We start from the raw sequence: 17,521 nt of genomic DNA on the forward strand, positions 1-17,521 counted from the left end.
AAATGTTTTTAACCTAATATTGGCTAGGGGTTGTGATTAATTGGTTGTCGAGACCTAAACAACTACAATATATTGCATGCGACATTGACTACTAGTACTGTACTAATATACAATGTTCAACTGAATTACTAATCTAATCGATGCTTGTATTAATTAGTTTACAGTTTAGAGGCTAAATGTACAATCGTGTTTACAGTTGACGTGGCATGCCACGTGGCACCACATAGATGTGTTAAGCTGGCACTCCGGTCTGCATGTTGAATAAATTATTGTTATTAACAACGGTAAGCCACATAAATTTGTTGAGTAACTTCTCGAATTGTTGTAAGTAACTGATTTCTGACTGTGGCTAAATGCTCCCTATTTGTTGGTAGGTTCTTTAGTACATGTTTTTCGGAGACCAATTCCCTGAGCTCTTCGAGTATATTTTTAATGGATCCAAGGGGCTTGGAAATATTAGAGAAGAAAGAAGTTCCAACCAAGATTTCGTCAAGGACACCCTCATAATCATTCTCAACAGTCACACTGAAATCCTTTAACTTAAGTTGAGAGAAAGAGGGTACTTCTGGAAGCACAATTGCTTCTGCGAGCTTCACTGCTTTTTCTCTTGGTGGAGAATTTTCCTTGGATTATTGTCAAATTTTGACTTTGAGAATTGAAGAATTTCGAGAAGAATTATGAGGAGAAGAATAATTTATTTTCAAAATAATAAAAGGTGAAAATTTGACATGCGACTAAAGGCTGATGAGAGTCAGAAGAAATGGTTTTCTTACAACGCGAACTTTCAAAGCTCGACCCATCACAACTCGACAAGTTTTTCACTGGGTGTCCTTTCACTCGAAAATTGTTCATGAAACATAAAATTTGATTTTTTTTCTTCCCTAATACTTTGGCAGATATATTAATATTATAGAAAAAGTGAAAAATTATACCACAGTGGAAGAACGAGTTAGTCCATCAAGTGTATGACTGGCCAAAAATAAATGCTGAAATAAGTACATATTCGAGGCAAAAATAAGATAATGATGTTGTGAGGAAAGTAAGTCGAAACTAGGGTTCAAAAATAAGTACATATTTTTCTATACCTAGCAGAATGCTAATAAGTTGATTCGACAATTCACTATCGACCTCTTAGCCTAAAAAAAGAAATTTTTCTCGATAAAGTCGATTGATTAGGAATAAGTTGAGGAGAATTTGACTCTACTAGATAAATTGCACAAAAAGTTATGGAATTGTCCTATTTCTTGTATGTACCAATTGAAATATTTATAGATGAGACGTTCTTTGCTTTCGAAATCTGACTATAATATTCATTATCCGAATTACTCCTTTTGGTGAATACACAAAATAGCACTTCGGGTAATTGTTTGAATATTAGCAATTGAGATCTTTTGAAACAATATTTATTTTTCTTCATTTGACTTGACGGTCCTTCGATTTCTATATTCTTTCTAACTCCCGAATTTCAAATAAAAAATGAGGGAATAGATTATAGATTTATATATAGGTTCTATGAATTTTAATAGAAGTTATGCTTGATAAAAAGATAAAAAGATAATTATCATATAGAGTTTGACGAATGAGGTGAAGTAGAGTTGATTAAAGACGAAAAATGGAAAATATTTCTCTCTTTTCCTAAATCTTCACACTTTTCATATAGAGTTTGACGAAGTGATGCTTTTTGACAATATTTCTCTCTTTTCCTAAATCTTCACACTTTTCACCCCTAAATTGGCCCCATTTTCTGCTCGAAAGGTTGAGCCAATTTGGTTCAAAATTCGATCTCTAGGTCCCTCTTTGATAGAATATTGATTGATTTCTAAGTTGAAGGAAGCTCGAAATGGCTTGGGTAAGCTTAAGGAGTCAACCAATAATGCTGATATGAGGAAGAAAGAGGTCCAGGCCAGGATTGTAGACCAATAAAATATTTCATTTCTAGTATTTTTGTAATTAGGCCCTTGTTGTGAATATTTCGATTTTTAATACAATTGGTTCACTTTCGCCTTTACTGCTCGAATCTATCGCCACAAGTATATATTCATGAGAGAAGGACGTAGGAAATGGTCCCATGAAATCAACTCCCCATACATCAAACATCTCCACTTCTAAAATATTGTTCAAGGGCAGTTCATGCTTTCTAGAGATATATCCTTTCTTGTTGCATCATTAAGCTTTCTATAATCAATGCACATGTGCCAGCCCGTGACAGTTCTAGTGGGTATTAATTCATTCTTTTCATAGCTAGATTCAACCTTCTTTGTGGCTGTACTACTGGCTTGTAGTTGTCCTCAAATAGAATTCTTTGTCTACAAAAGGATGGGTTAATACCTTTCAAATATGAGATATGTCATCCAATTACAGATTTGTGATTCCTTAAAACTTTCAGCAGCTTTTCTTCTTCATCTCCATTGAGATTATTGCTTATAATCACTGGATATTGATGTCTTTGATCCAGGAAAGAGTACCTCAAGTGAGATGGCAATTGTTTCAACTCAATCTAAGATGTTGGGCTTGGAGCCAACATTTTGCCTTGTCCCTCAAGGAAAATGGAAACAATCTTAATCTAATTGCATCTTCGCTGACTCCATTGATCCTTATGGTATCACATAATTGCAGAAAATTAGAAATATGCAAGTTAGGATCATTTGAAATTAAACCAGAAAATTGATCTTGTTGAACTAGGTGAAGTAAAGTAAGTTTAATCTCAAAATGGTTGACTTGAATGGTTGGTCTGACAATAGAAGAACTGTATCCATGCATATTAGGTATTCTATAGTCTCCTAAAGTCCTTTGTCTATGTGGTTCAGTCATCTTTGCTTCTGAATTTACAGGTGAAGTTAGACAATTGACTTATTTTTCTGCTGAGTTTGGTGAAGAAGGTGTAAACTGCGAATTCTGCTTCTTTTTAGCTGAGCTCTTTGCCCTTAATTCATTCCTTATCCTTCTCAAAGTTCTGTCTATGTCCGGATCAAATATAAGAATAGATTTGTCTTTATTCTTCCCATGCATATAACACAAGGAAAACTAAACACAAACACTAATACTTGAAATTTGATTAGAACACAGAGTAGTGGAGTGTAGAGAAATTACAATCAAAATATTCTTTAAGAGCTAAAAGAGATAACCTCTATTTATTTAAAAACATAACAGCAATGCAGTATTACAAAAATTAAAATAATAACAGATAATATATGTAAAATAACTACCAAAACTTAATACAAAATTGAACTATCAAACAGAACTGAATTAAAACAGAAAGTAAGTGGTACAATCTAGCTATCCTTTAGTTACTAATGATGTTAAAAATTAAGATCCCCGGCAACGGCGCGTTACACGCTTTTTATTGCAGCACTTAAATGGTGTAATTTCACTACTAGCAAGTGCACTAGGTAGTTGTAGCAAGTTATAAAATGTGAAAATCAGATTGAGTCTCAAGTATCGTCCTCTAGGATCTTATTTTTAATCACCAATTCACAAGATAATAACCATTTGCACCAAACAATTCATTGAACAAATTTCAATATGCAAGAAAGTAAAATTCAAAATTAAGGAAATGAGAAATTGTTAAAAACAGAATGTTAACTTGTACTATTAGAATGAATCACGAATGGAGGAAAGTTAAGAATTTATTTCACTAGAATATCAATATCAATTCATTTCTGCCTCTGAACATTCAAGCATTTGATTGATTGACAATCGGTTTCTCTTTACAATAACCAAAGATTGATTCCTCAACTCATTGGTCCTAATATTCAACCAAATCTCCCTAATTCCTTAGGTCAAATTCAGTTCAATATTGCATTACGAATTAGAACCAAAAGATTGCAAAACTAAGACCACTTATCCCTAAAAAAATCAAGAGTTTTGGTAATTAATTCAGATCCAAGCAACAAACCCAATTTTCATTAGTGAAGGTTACTCTTTGATTAATCAATTGAATTTCCATTCAAAGATCAAGTAAACACAGAATTAATCCCTTAATCAAATCAAATACTCAAAGTTCAAAGTCAAAACAAAATTAATATATCAATTCTAGATCCATAAATCCCTAACAAAAGAGTTAGAATCATATTACAATGAAATGGAGAAAAGAAAGAAGAAAAGAAGATGAAAAGCAGAGAGCCGTCTTAATAACTTTGCCTCCTTCCAGATTCCTCTAGCAAGGAAGATCAAAAGTCGCTCCTCTCTTCTCCCTCTGACTTCCCTTTGAAGTTAAAACGGTTACAAAATGAATACAAAAACTAAAAAATGACAAAAAGACCCCAATTCTAAGTTCCTAATTCCTATTTATAGAGCTCCTCTAATTCTTTGACTTGAGCCTTGGAATTCTGATAGTTAGTTGTTCCTAGGTGTTCTGGAATCTTCTAAAAGTGATACAGAAGCTCCAACCGTCCAGAATTGGCAAGAAGAAGAATTTATAAAGTTGCAGAAATCTTTCAATAAAATATCAAAAATATGATCAGCTTTAGAAACATCAAAAGCATAACTTTTATTAGGCCGAGTTTTATCCTTCATTTTGAGTGGTTTTAAAGATTGGCAAACATAAGGGGGTCCGGGTTTTAGTTCAGCTACATTCACCTCATTTACCCCTAAATCGACGTCTTCTTCATCAAAATCATTCTCACTTCCTATTTCTCCCTCAGCGAGACCTATGTAAGCCACTTTGTCTTTTCGAGAAAATTTCTCGATTTTTCTAGGAACAGATTTTTCAACCTTAAGTTGCTCAATTTTCCTTACTTTTGTCGCTAATCGCGACATATCTCTTAGCTACTGATTAATCAATTTCTTTCTAATCGAGTACTCTAACCCGCCTACAGCCATTTGGACTAGTTCATATTCTGGAATTTGAGTAAAACATCTCGACCTCATTTGTCGAAATCTATTTAGATAATCATCAATGGATTCATTATGCATTCTTTTTATATTGACCAAATACATTAAGCTAACTTTTGCTTCACCACGAAAGAACTATTCATGAAATTTCTTTCTAGCTGATTCCAATTATGAATTGAATTCGGAGGCAAAGTTGTGAACCAAGTAAAGGCCCCCTTAGTCAAAGAACTAGGAAAGTATTTCAACTTTAAATCTTCATTTCGATCTAAATCTCTACATTCTATAACATATCTAGCTATATGTTCAACAGTGGATTCACCGGACTCTCTTGCAAATTTAGAGAATTTCGGGACTTTCTAGCCCCGAGGCAGTTCAGCCTGCAAAATTGCCTCAGAGAATGCTAAGATAAAGTAGGGTCTATTAGCATACCCTACGTCAAACCCATGTTGGTTCAACTTTTACTCGACAATATTTTGAGGATTCAGGTTATTTGGATATTGAATTTGATGCCCCCCTACATTATTTTGCCTAACTAGGTCGAGTATTTCATCAACATTCTAATTTCGAGCAATAATAAAAGGTTGGTTTACCTGGAAATCACCCTCATTTTGTCTCGGAAGGTTTTGGTCAAAATTTTGACCAATCTGCTCAACTGGAGCATTTTGATTTCGAGCAAAAATTAGGGGTTGGTCCCCCTGGCAATTTCCCTCATTTTGTCTCAAAAGATTTGCGCCATAATTCCTACCATTTTGCTCGAAGATTTGACCTTTTCGATCAAAATTTGTGGCATCTCGATTAGGCGTTTGGGCAACATTCTACCCTTGCCTTATAGGGACTTGAGGTGCCCAAAAACGTCAGTAATTTGATGCATTTGTTTAGCCAAAACTTGATAGTTGTTGTTAGTAGTTTCCACTATGGGATCCAACACAGTGGTCATCTGATGGGTCAACATATTGACCATCTCGTGATTACTTTCATCCATTTGTTGCCTCAGCGAATGTAAGGCAACATTTGAAAACAAGCTAGCAGGAAGTGATTCCCCGCTCGAAGCTCCAAACGAAAATTGTGCTCCTGGTACCCCACCAATTGTACCCATTCCTGGTGGAATGGTATGGACCACACCCATTCCCGCTGGAATGGTGTGACTTTGGGATGACACGGTTGTCACTACAAGGTTGGAGTAGGTTTGTACTCCAAAGATGGGCGGCATACACACAGGAGATAGGCCAAATAGCTGATCACCCAGCCTTGGCCTCTGGCCAGGATTTATGTTGGGATTGGTTGGCATAGTGGCCATAAACTGGCTAACTACGAGAGATGACAGTGTAGGTAACGCCGTCGTTGGTGTGGGTTGTGCGACAGTAGTAGTACCGTCGCTTACATTTTCAGAGTTTGTAGTACTCCCATCATTTATGGAATTATCATTTCCAGAACTGGAATCACTATTCCTTCCTCTATTAGCCATAATACAACATCCGTTGCGCAATATCCTGCAACAATTCAAAAACACACAAAATATGAGGTCCCACTGGGCATGCCAATTTGTTTACGATGAAAAATGACAATTTGTAAACAAATAATCTAAGAGCAATCTGGGGACTGGATTAGGTCCTCTTTTGGTTCTTTTAAGTGTGTTGTTAATGTAACAGTAAAATGGACGTTGCAAATTACATAATTTAGCAAGAATAGTGAATATGAAACGTGTAAAACTGAATCACAACGTAGAAGTTTTTTACAAAAATGTGCTAAATAGAAAACAAATTGCAGAAAAAGGAACAAAAGCAAACAAAGAAGCTAGAAATAAACTGCAAAAAGATAAATGTGCAAGAATGTAAAGGCGCGTGAATGTAAACGTACGACTCCTCACAACAGCGAACAATAGCCACTGTGAGTCTCCTTGTAGCTGGTGTCTGGCGCAGTGCAGGGTTTCAGTGTGCAGAGAATTCTAGGTACAGTGTCAGGGTGCAAAAAGTTGTCCTCTGTAAAATGGCGCTTTGAAGTATTTATAGGCAGGAAGACCACCACCGTTCTTCTCCTTTTGCGGGCACTTCTTAGTAACTACCTTCAACTATTGATGCCTATTATCCATGATTGCTTGTGATCGTGTTGTTGGTTGGGGCTTCTTTCGTAACTGCTATTGCCCACGATCTCCTTTGCGTAGTGGTGAATGTTGATGACTACTGGTAATCGCTTTTGGATTTTGCAATGACTTGACCTATCAAGACTTTTGTTTTTCTATCTTTCGAGTATTTCTGGGAGAAATCTAAGAGGCTCATTTAGTGTTATGGCCTTAGAATAGTTTCTCCTTGACTTCTCTTTTCGAGCAATTCTGGAGTTTTGAGAGCTTGTCTTGGTCTTGTGGACTTAGAACATTTTCTTTGCTCATTTCTGTTTTTCGAGCAATTTCTGGAGTTTTGAGAGCTTGTCTTGGTCTTGTGAACTTAGAATATTTTCTTTGCTCATTTATGCTTTTCGACCAATTCTGGAGGGTCTCTAGAGCTCAACTAGACTGGCAGTCTTAGAAAATTTTCTGACCACTTCTTGTTTTTTGAGCAATTTTGGGTGTCAGGGACTTGGAAACTCTTCAAAATTTCTCGAAAAAGCCATCAGTTTTGTGGACATAGAATATTTTCTGACCACTTCCTGTTTTTCGAGCAGTTTTGGGTGTCAAAGACTTGAAAACTCCTCAAAACTCCTCGAAAAAAGCCATCAGTTTTGTGAACTTAGAATATTTTCTTGTCAATCCTGTTTTTCGAGTAGTTTTGGGTGTCAGTGACTTGGAAACTCCTCAAAATTCCTTGAAAAAACCCTCAGTTTTGTAGACTTAGAATATTTTCTTGTCAATCCTATTTTTCAAGTAGTTTTGAAGGAAAATCAACGAGGTGACAAAAACCTCTAAAATAGCTCGAAATGTGTCCTTTTGATATGAAAAAAGGTCTTGGATAACTTTCCAATACTTCTCAAGTTTAGACCTATTTTTAGGCTCTTTCTTGATTCTCAATATTTTGTCAAAATGTAGCTTCCTTCAACATGATATTTAACTTAGAAAAATTTTCTTACCCGAAACACACATGAACATTGATTTTTATAGCAAACTAGTATTTACATCTATATTTCTTATAGAATATGATTTTAAAAAAATTATATATCTATATATATAATTTAATATTATTTACTAAAAGTATATATATTATTTATAAAAAAATATAAAAAAAATTCAAGCTATTTAAATCTTAAACTCACCAATTATTTTCACATATTAAATTTAAAAAAAGATTTAATATGACTGAGTTTAAGAAAATTTTAACATTTAATTAAATTTAAATATTAGATACAACATTTTAAATTAATTTTAACATATAAGATTTTAACCATAAACTTTTACAATAATAATTTATTACATTTGTTTTATAATAATACTACTATAAAGATTATTTAAGAATAAATTTTTAAAAGAATTAGTGATGATCTAGTATACAATAATTAGTGTTGTTATTTCTTTACTTTGCAAAAAAGAAATTGTGTTAATAATATAAATATAGCAACTCTTTTTCAAAATGAACTTAATTTTTTAATATTATAAATTATATAAATTTGATATATAACATACTAATAAATAAGTTCTTAATAATTTCTATGTATATATATATATAATAATTTCTCATATAAATATATTCGTTTATTATTTAATATTTACTACTTTACGTCATATAAAACCTATTTTTTTACATGAAATATAATTTTTATCTGTGTATTGAATAAGATAATATTATCAATAAATTATAAGAATAAATTTATTTTTTATTTTAGATATTAATATAATTTTATATATAAATATTTGTATTGAACAAAACTTTTTTATGTGTTTTATATATAAATATACTTTTAAAATAAATAAATATATATACATATATATATATATATATATATATATATATTATGTAAATTTATTTCTCGTGATATAGATATTTATATCTTTATAAGCTTAATAAGTGAACGGGATCGTTTTTTATTCATAAACTTGAAGTTATTTTATTAGTAGTATTGGAAAATTACTTTAAATTATCTTAATATATGAACTTGTAGTTATAATCACATTTGTTTATATGATTCATTTTGATTTTGAATTTTCACATTTAAAACTAAATTAAACTAAACAAAATTGTATGTATAACAAGTTATAATTTATAATTATATTTAATATGTTTAATATTTTTTTATGTTTATTATATATACATATATATATATATATATATATATATCGTTTTTAAGCTATAAAAAAATATCATTAATAAATTTATATATTATCAATTATAAAAATACTATCACAGTAGTATATTATAAAATTTTAATATAAAATATTTAAAAATATCTATTACTGATTATAAAAGTATGGTTTTAGATATTAATATAATTTTATATAAAAAAATATTTGAATTATATTTCATATATAAATATACTCCTAATATATTTAAAAAATTATGCCTACATTAGCAATGAAATAATTAAATTATATTAGTCTAATTCAACAATATAAAAAAATATTAAATAACTTTTTTCATTAAAAGTATAAAAAAAATAATTTTCATGGTATATTTTGTCAATAAATATATTTTATACTAATCTTATGTCATGTATACTTATTTTTTGTGGTATAATTATTTATATATTTATATGCATTAATTTACTTGAATAATATAAATATTAATATTAAATTGTTCAGTCTCTTATTTTACATAGAAAAGATTTTTTAAAATAAAAAATTATAAATTAAAATACATAATAATATTATTCAAAATAAAAAATTTATTCACTTAGAAAATAAAACATTAGGGCATGATAAGTGCATGTGATAGAGTTTTTCATGAACTCAAGATTTTTTAAATCTTTTTTATGTGATTTAGTTAAATTTTAAATTCTTATTTAGCTAACTAAATTATACTAAATACAAAATCACAAATACTCCAACTTATAATTTATAATTATATTTAATATATTTAATATTTTTCCATGTTTGTTAAATATTTAATTTTTATTTAATGAGTGTTGACTCTTAAAATAAACAATTATACATTAGTAAAAGACTCAATTTATATTATTATTATTACAAATTATTTTCATATCAACCATGAAATAATTAAATTATATTAGTCTAAATAAAAATATTTAAAATAGTAAATAAACTTGTTTTATTAAATATGTGAAAAAATTAATAATTTTTATAGTTTACTATGTCAATAATTGTATTTTTATGCTAATCTTATCAGTAAATATTCTTATAAATGCATTTATTTATTTGACTAATGTAAGTATTTTTATTAAATTTTTCAACTTCTTATTTTACACAAAAGAGAGTTTTATAAACAAAGAATTATAGATTGAAATATATAATATTGTTTAAAATAGAAAAAATTGTCAATTCAAAAGTAAAACATTAGAGCTTGATTAGTATATGTGATAGATTTTTTTTCACAAACTCAAGGTTGTTTATTTAGTAGTAATATAGCGTAATGTTGATTCGTTTATATGGAACTCTTTCAGGATTAATAGAAATATCCAATAAGTGGTATCAGAGTCGACATTATTATTTGATTATTGACATTCATAATGTTCACGACTTATGCTACTGAAATTGATAGATTTGTGACCTAAGTTAATGAAAATCATATTGTTCGCCACAATGCACGATTGTGCTTTACTATATGCACAACCATGTTTGATTGTAAGGATGCAAGGTGTGAACACCCATCCAGATTGCGAATTTCATTAAATAATAAATAATGAATTTCAAAAAATTAGAAAATAAAAAGGGTAATTAAAAAAGACATATAATTAATAAAAATCATAAAGATATTATGTAAATAATAATCATTGTTTCTATTTTTAATTTTAGTTAATTTAGGAATATATAGAATAAAATAAAAATGATCAAGGTGTAAAAAATATACTTAATTTTCATTTATTATGTATTAATCCTATTATAAATAGTGACCAACCTACACACATAAGGACACGGATTTCTAGCATAGGAAAATTTTAGAGAAATTTCTTTCACAGGAGAGTTTTTCACATATAATTTTTCAAAAAAAAAAAATTTCACATAGAATTTTTACACAAAAACACGAAAAGAGTCAAATATTGCAAGATAAAGGTACAAATTTTAATTACTCTTTTATTTTGTCTGTCTTTCATTATAGTAATTATTATACAACTACTTCTTTCTTTCTTTTTTTATTATTTCACTCTTTGTATCTCTTTGTTTTTAATGCTTTTTGTGTGGGGTTCCCTCTTCTTTTTCTTTTCTTTTATCTCAATATTCACTTTCTCTTTTGTCTTTGTGTTCCTTCTTCCTCGAGCATCTATTGCGCTAAAAAAATAAAAAATAAAAAGGAACCACTTTTCAATTAAAACATTCTAATTTAAATTTTTTCTTCTCTTCAAAAATAAGAAAAAAATAAAGATTAGTTTTTTAAATCCGTTAGAAATAAAAAATATTTTTTAGTAAAAGTTAAAAAAGAAATAAATTCATTTTTTTAGGTTGTTAAATCTTTTAAAATGAAAATATAAAAAAATTAGAATGTTAAATCATTTTCAAAATAATTGTTTTTAGTTTTTTAGATGTTAAGTTATTTTTTTTTAAAATATGTGCAAAAATAATAATAATAACATCCAATAAATATGTTCATTTTTAGGTAATTAACTTCTTTTTTAAATAAAATATAATTTTTTAAAAATATAAAAATATATTTTTCAAGTTATTAAGTTTTTTTGTCAACCTTGAAATAAAAAATAAAAATATAAAAAAAATTTGTCAAAATTGTTTTGCTTGAAATATAAAATATAATTTGAGATCAATGATTCTTTTGATATCTCAAATCTTGTTTTTGCCTAATACGATAGCAACTTATACATGAGGCACAATTTTGAAAATAAAAAAAAATAAAAAATAAAAATAGGAAAACAAAATGAATCTCTAGGGTCAATATTTAAAATTAGTCGCACTATTTAATGTTGAGGTACTATTCGTTTGGACGGGTGAATAGGAGTGCTAATACCTACTCTATTCGTAATCAACTCCCAAACCCAGGACTCTTAAGTTTTTTTTTAATATTTTTCCCTTGTAAAAATAAATAAAATTTTGGTGGGAGCTCCACATTTTTTTAAATAAAAAACCTATTTTTCAAATCTGCTATCCTTTTGCCCACCAAGCGACAGATGGTGACTCTACTAGGGAGTGTATGAGAATTAAGCCTCTTTGTGATAGATAGTGCGATTTATTATAACCTGTTTGTTTGTTTGTTTGCTTTTTCTTTTTTTTGCTTGTTGACTTTGTTTAGTTTAATTATTGGTAAATATTTTGATAACCTTAGGATAGATGCTTATTTTGAATGTTTATAAGCTTATGATAATGAACTTTTAAATTTTAAAATAATTGTTCACTCCAAGATAAAGGACCGTATTGGAAATGTATTTGTTTTAAAAGTTGGTTTTTTTAGGTTTAAGGTATAAAAGGTTCGTAGGTCCCTATCACACACTACACTTTTCATTCATTATTTGCATGAGAACAGCTCTATAACCAAGCCTGAGTTGTTACTTAGGTTAGAGGGGCTATTAGCGGTGCAGGTTGGGATATACTTCTTGTTACGGAAATTCAGAAGAATACTAACTAGCAAATGCACTAGGTAGTTGTAGAAAGTAATAAAATTTAGAAATCAATATGAGCCCCAAGTATCGTCCACAAGGATCTTATTTTCAATTACCACTTCACAATTTAACAATTAGTTGAGCCACACAATTCGTTTGGAAGGTTTGTAACATGTAAAAGAAGAAATAAGAATAATAAAAGGTAATAAACTTGCTGTAAAAATAGAGTACGAATTTTGTATTAAAAATGTTATATGGAAAATAGTTTAGAATCATTTCACCAGATTTTCAATTGCAATATAATCATGTTTTGAACTCTTGAGAATTTTTATTTATTGATAATCAATTTCACCTCTTTAACCAAAGGACAATTTCTTGCCTCATTGATCCTAATACCTTATTAAACCTCCCTAATTCCTTAGGTGAAATTTAATCAAATACTGCATTAAGTTCTAGAAATTATAGGATTACTAGATCATGATACTTATTCCTAAGATCTCAATAACTTAGGCATATGATTCAGATCTGAGAAATAAACTCAATTTCCATTGATAAAGATTCCTCTAAGTTCAATTGAATGAAGGATTAGTTCACAACTGCATTAAAAACAAAATCATATACTCAACTCAATTAAAATCTCAAGATCCAAATCCACAATTACATCACAATATCAAATCTGGACCTATAGATCCCCAACCAAAAAGGTTTAGAACAACATTACAATGGAAGAAAGAGAAGTAAGAGAAGAAGAAGACAAGAAGCAGAAGAACATCTTCCAAGACCCAATCTTCACCCTCATTCCTCTAGCAATGAAGCTTGAAAGTCGCTTCCAATCTCTCTCTCTGACTTCCCTTGGAAGTTAAAACAGTTACAAAGTGAAAAATAATAAAAATGAACAAAAGTCCCTTTTTTGGAACTTCTAACTTCTATTTATAATGTTTTTTTCGCCTTTTTCCTTTCCACACATTAATCTCTGAGAATTATAACATAAAAGGTTTTCTAGAAGCTTCTATAACTGAATTAGGAACTCAAATCATCCAAAGTTGACACTTAGAAGTGATATTCAAAATTCTGTTACTTTTGCGTGGACACTATAAGTGGTAAGAGTGTCCACGCGCAAGTGTTCTATATGGAAAAGCCTTATGCATAGCTACTCTCAGCGCTTGGAGTGGATACGCACTTACTACATAACTACTCTAATCACTTAGAGTGGACATGCACACTATGCATAAGTGAATTGATCACGAGTGTCGCGCTCGGACAAATTATTAAAAACTGAATTGCATAAAAATTATGTAGTATGAAGTGCAATCCGAGTTGTCTTCCAATGATGATAATGTTATACGATTATAAATTTAGATGGGGTTTGATTTATAAAATAATGCTGATTAGAATAAAAAGTTAATAAGAATTTAAAACTCTAATCCAATAATTTAGAAGAACTACGACCACTCTATCACCAGATTCCAAGAAGATGAATCAACCAACAAATTAGTGATTAACATTAAATTCGAATGAAACCTCAATTCAAATTAACCATTCACACGAGAACCCTCATGCATTCGATTAACACACAATTCGCTCAAAGTTCAGAAACCTTTAGAACCTAATCAATTTGTGTTAATTTAATTCACCAATGCCATTAATCTTAGATCTCAAACCTGAAAATCTAATTAACACTCCTTCAAGAATTAATTACATACATCAACCGAATAATATATAATCAAACAACTGCACAATTATCAATCCAAACGAAGAACTTCAATTCGAAATGATAATTAGCAAAAGGAGAAAGAAGGAAGAGATGAAACTGATTTTGTTGTTGAATAAATTGCGAAACTGATCCTCAAGAGTGTCTCAATCCTTTTTCAATCCTTGGACTAGATGAAAGTCTAAGCCTCCATTAATAGAGGAAAATGAAAGGTAAAAATGGAAGAGAAAAAGAAGAAGAAAACAAAAACCCTAAAACATAAACCTAATCTAACCTCCCGTCCCCCGTCGTAACCTGCTGCCCTAATTTAAATACAGGCTCCTAAGGGTCAAAATATAAAACCTAATTAATAATTATTCAATTACATTAATCCTCTACTTAATATCTGTCTTTGGAATCCTTATTTGTTCAAATTCGAATTATGGAGGGAAAGTTATGCTTATAATTGCTGCTCAGCATCCATGCTGAATCCGAGAAGATATTGTGTGGTATTTTCTGCCATGAAGATCTGTCCATTTAGATTTGTGATCTGAAGATAAATTGTAGCCCTGAATGTTAGCTTCAAAATGCAACTAGAATGGGCTTAAACGGACATCTGTGGACTAAGATATGGCCCAAATACTACACCAAGGTTAGAAACCGCGACTGCAGCGTTCTGACTTTTTCCAGGCCCAACTTCAGCTTCTTATCATCAAAATTGGTTTCTGACCTCTCATAGAAATTGTGCACCTTTCTCTTAGCTTTCCTAAAAATCAAGAATCACAATGAAATGAGTTCTACAACTCGAGATATGGTCCAGAAACCAAAATAGTATCAGAATTTGCCAAATACTGGAAAAATTAAATAAAGCCCAAATAAAATTCAAACATCATAAAATGATCCAATTCAAACCAATTAGGTACAAAAGAGGATTAATGAGCTAGGAATGAGAGGAAATAAGGTTATAAAAATCCAATTGATCATGAATTAGCCTTGGGTGTAGCTACTCTGAACGCTTGGAGTGGATACGCGCTTACTGCGTAGCTACTTTGAATGCTTGGAGTGTTCACTTTCACCACTTAGAGTTGCTACTCTCTTGGTCTTCATAGATTTTCTTCTTCAAAGTGTTAACTCTATGTACTCAAAGTGGTTACGCGCTACACATAACACTTGATTCTTTATCTTTTAAGCTCAATTCCTCTACTTTCTTCACTTCAATCTTCAACTTAAATTCTCAGCTCAAGCTTCTGCACAAGAATTAAGTTATTTTAAGTCAAATTGTTTAGAATTGGACTAAAAATCTAAAATTCTAAACTATTTACACAATTATGAATATTGATGCAATTTTTATGATATTTCCAAGTTTACTTGGCACTTTACTACTTATTTATTAACAAAACTATACTAAAAAATATGGTAAAATGTGGATTTATCACCTCCTGTCTGGCCCATGAAAAACCCCAGCTAGAGTGTGGCTCTTCTAAAAATGTCCCATGGCTGGTAATTACTTACCATCATAGTTGAAGTTAGGTAGTGAGCTCTAGTGGCCTTTCTAGGGTTAGAAACTTTCCCAAGTGAGACGGATATGTTAGAATTTAACCTAGATCCTTAGGGTGTAGAACCCTATAAGCACCTCTATTAGGACACAAGGACATACTCTCTCTATAATATTTACCTTATTTATCCTTTATCATGCAAACTATTAGCCTTCTAATATTAAAAAAAAACTATTTTGAGCAAAAAGACTAGTAGTATGCATGATCTTGCACAACTTAGTTATTGATACTTTGAAGGAGTCTGACATGTGTGCAACAAAAAGCACTAAGTGTGCAACAAGTAGATACTAAGGCTCAGGAAAACGCACCAAGTTGGCACCAAGAGGGCACCTAAGTGTAGAAAAATGCACCAAAAGAGCACCAAGGAGCAGCAAAACACACCAAGGTATAGGAAAACACACAAAGTTGGCACAAAAGGGCACAAAGGTGCAAGAAAATGCAAAAAGTTAACACTAAGAGGGCATCAAGGTGCAGGAAAATGCACCAAAAGGGCACCGAGGTGCAGCAAAATGCACCAAGTGGGCACCAAGGTGCAACAAAATGCACCAAGAGGGCACCAAGGTGTAGCAAAACACACCAAAGTGGGCATCAAGTAGGCACCAAGGTGCACCATGATAGGCACCAAGAGGAACCAAGGTGGGCACCAAGGTGCATCAGTACACACCAAGGTGACCCAAGCACACCAAGGTGGGCACCAAAGCACACAAGGTAGGCACCAAGGTACACCAAAACACACCAAGAGGCATCAAGGTGGGCACTAAAAGGCATTAAGGTTCACAAAGATGGGCACCATGAGGCACTAAGGTGCACCAAGGTGTGCACCAGGGTGGGCACCAAGAGTGCATCATGAGGTTCTAAGCACGCAAATATCTTCAAATTTTGCCATAAAACAATTCTCCACACTCCCAAGTCTCCACACTCCCAAGTGGCATTGGACAAGTTTGGGGTCAAAAGAAATTCATCTTCTATATTTCTGTTTTGGAGAAAAAAAATCATTATATATCATTCCCTCAGAGAAATGAAATGAAACTTTGGGGACACATTGGTGTGATTTTGGATGAATGCTTGCTAAAAATCAACTCAAAATTTGATTTCTAGGTGCCTTTTCTATTTTCCCTTCTTTTTCATATGTTGCCGATTCAAAAATTCATAACAAATTCATCCCTTGGAGAAAGAATATGAAACTTTGGGGACGTGAATATATTGTGTTCAGTGTTATGCATGTGATGATAGGGATGGGCAAGGTGATGTCCACCACTGTGTAGCAAAACGCACCAAGTGGGCACCAAGGTGCAGTAAAACGCAACAAGAAGGCACCAAGGTGCAGCAAAACGCACCATGAGGCACTAAGAGGACACCAAGGTACAATAAAACGCACTAAGTTAGCACTAAGATGTAGCAAAAAGCACAAAGTGGGCACCAAGTAGGCACTTATGTGCAGGAAAACCTACCAAGTTAGAGACAAAAGGGCACTAAGATACAGCAAAGGGCACCAAGATGCACCAAAACACACTAAGTGGGCACTAAAGTGATATAAAACGCACAAAGAGGCACCAAGGTGCTGAAAAATGCACCAAGAGGGCTCTAAAAGGCACCAAAATGCACCAAAACACACTAAGTGGGCACTAAAGTGATATAAAACGCACAAAGAGGCACCAAGGTGCTGAAAAATGCACCAAAACACACTAAGGTGGGCATGTCACCTTCTTAACATAAGTAAATTTGACTAGCAAGTGTACTAGTGTTATTGTAGCAAGTTATAAAAAATATTAAAACTGTGTTTGAGTCCCAAATATCG

Source organism: Abrus precatorius, unplaced genomic scaffold (assembly GCF_003935025.1).
Source record: "Abrus precatorius isolate BTA unplaced genomic scaffold, Abrus_2018 Scaffold9, whole genome shotgun sequence".
Taxonomy (NCBI): domain Eukaryota; kingdom Viridiplantae; phylum Streptophyta; class Magnoliopsida; order Fabales; family Fabaceae; genus Abrus; species Abrus precatorius.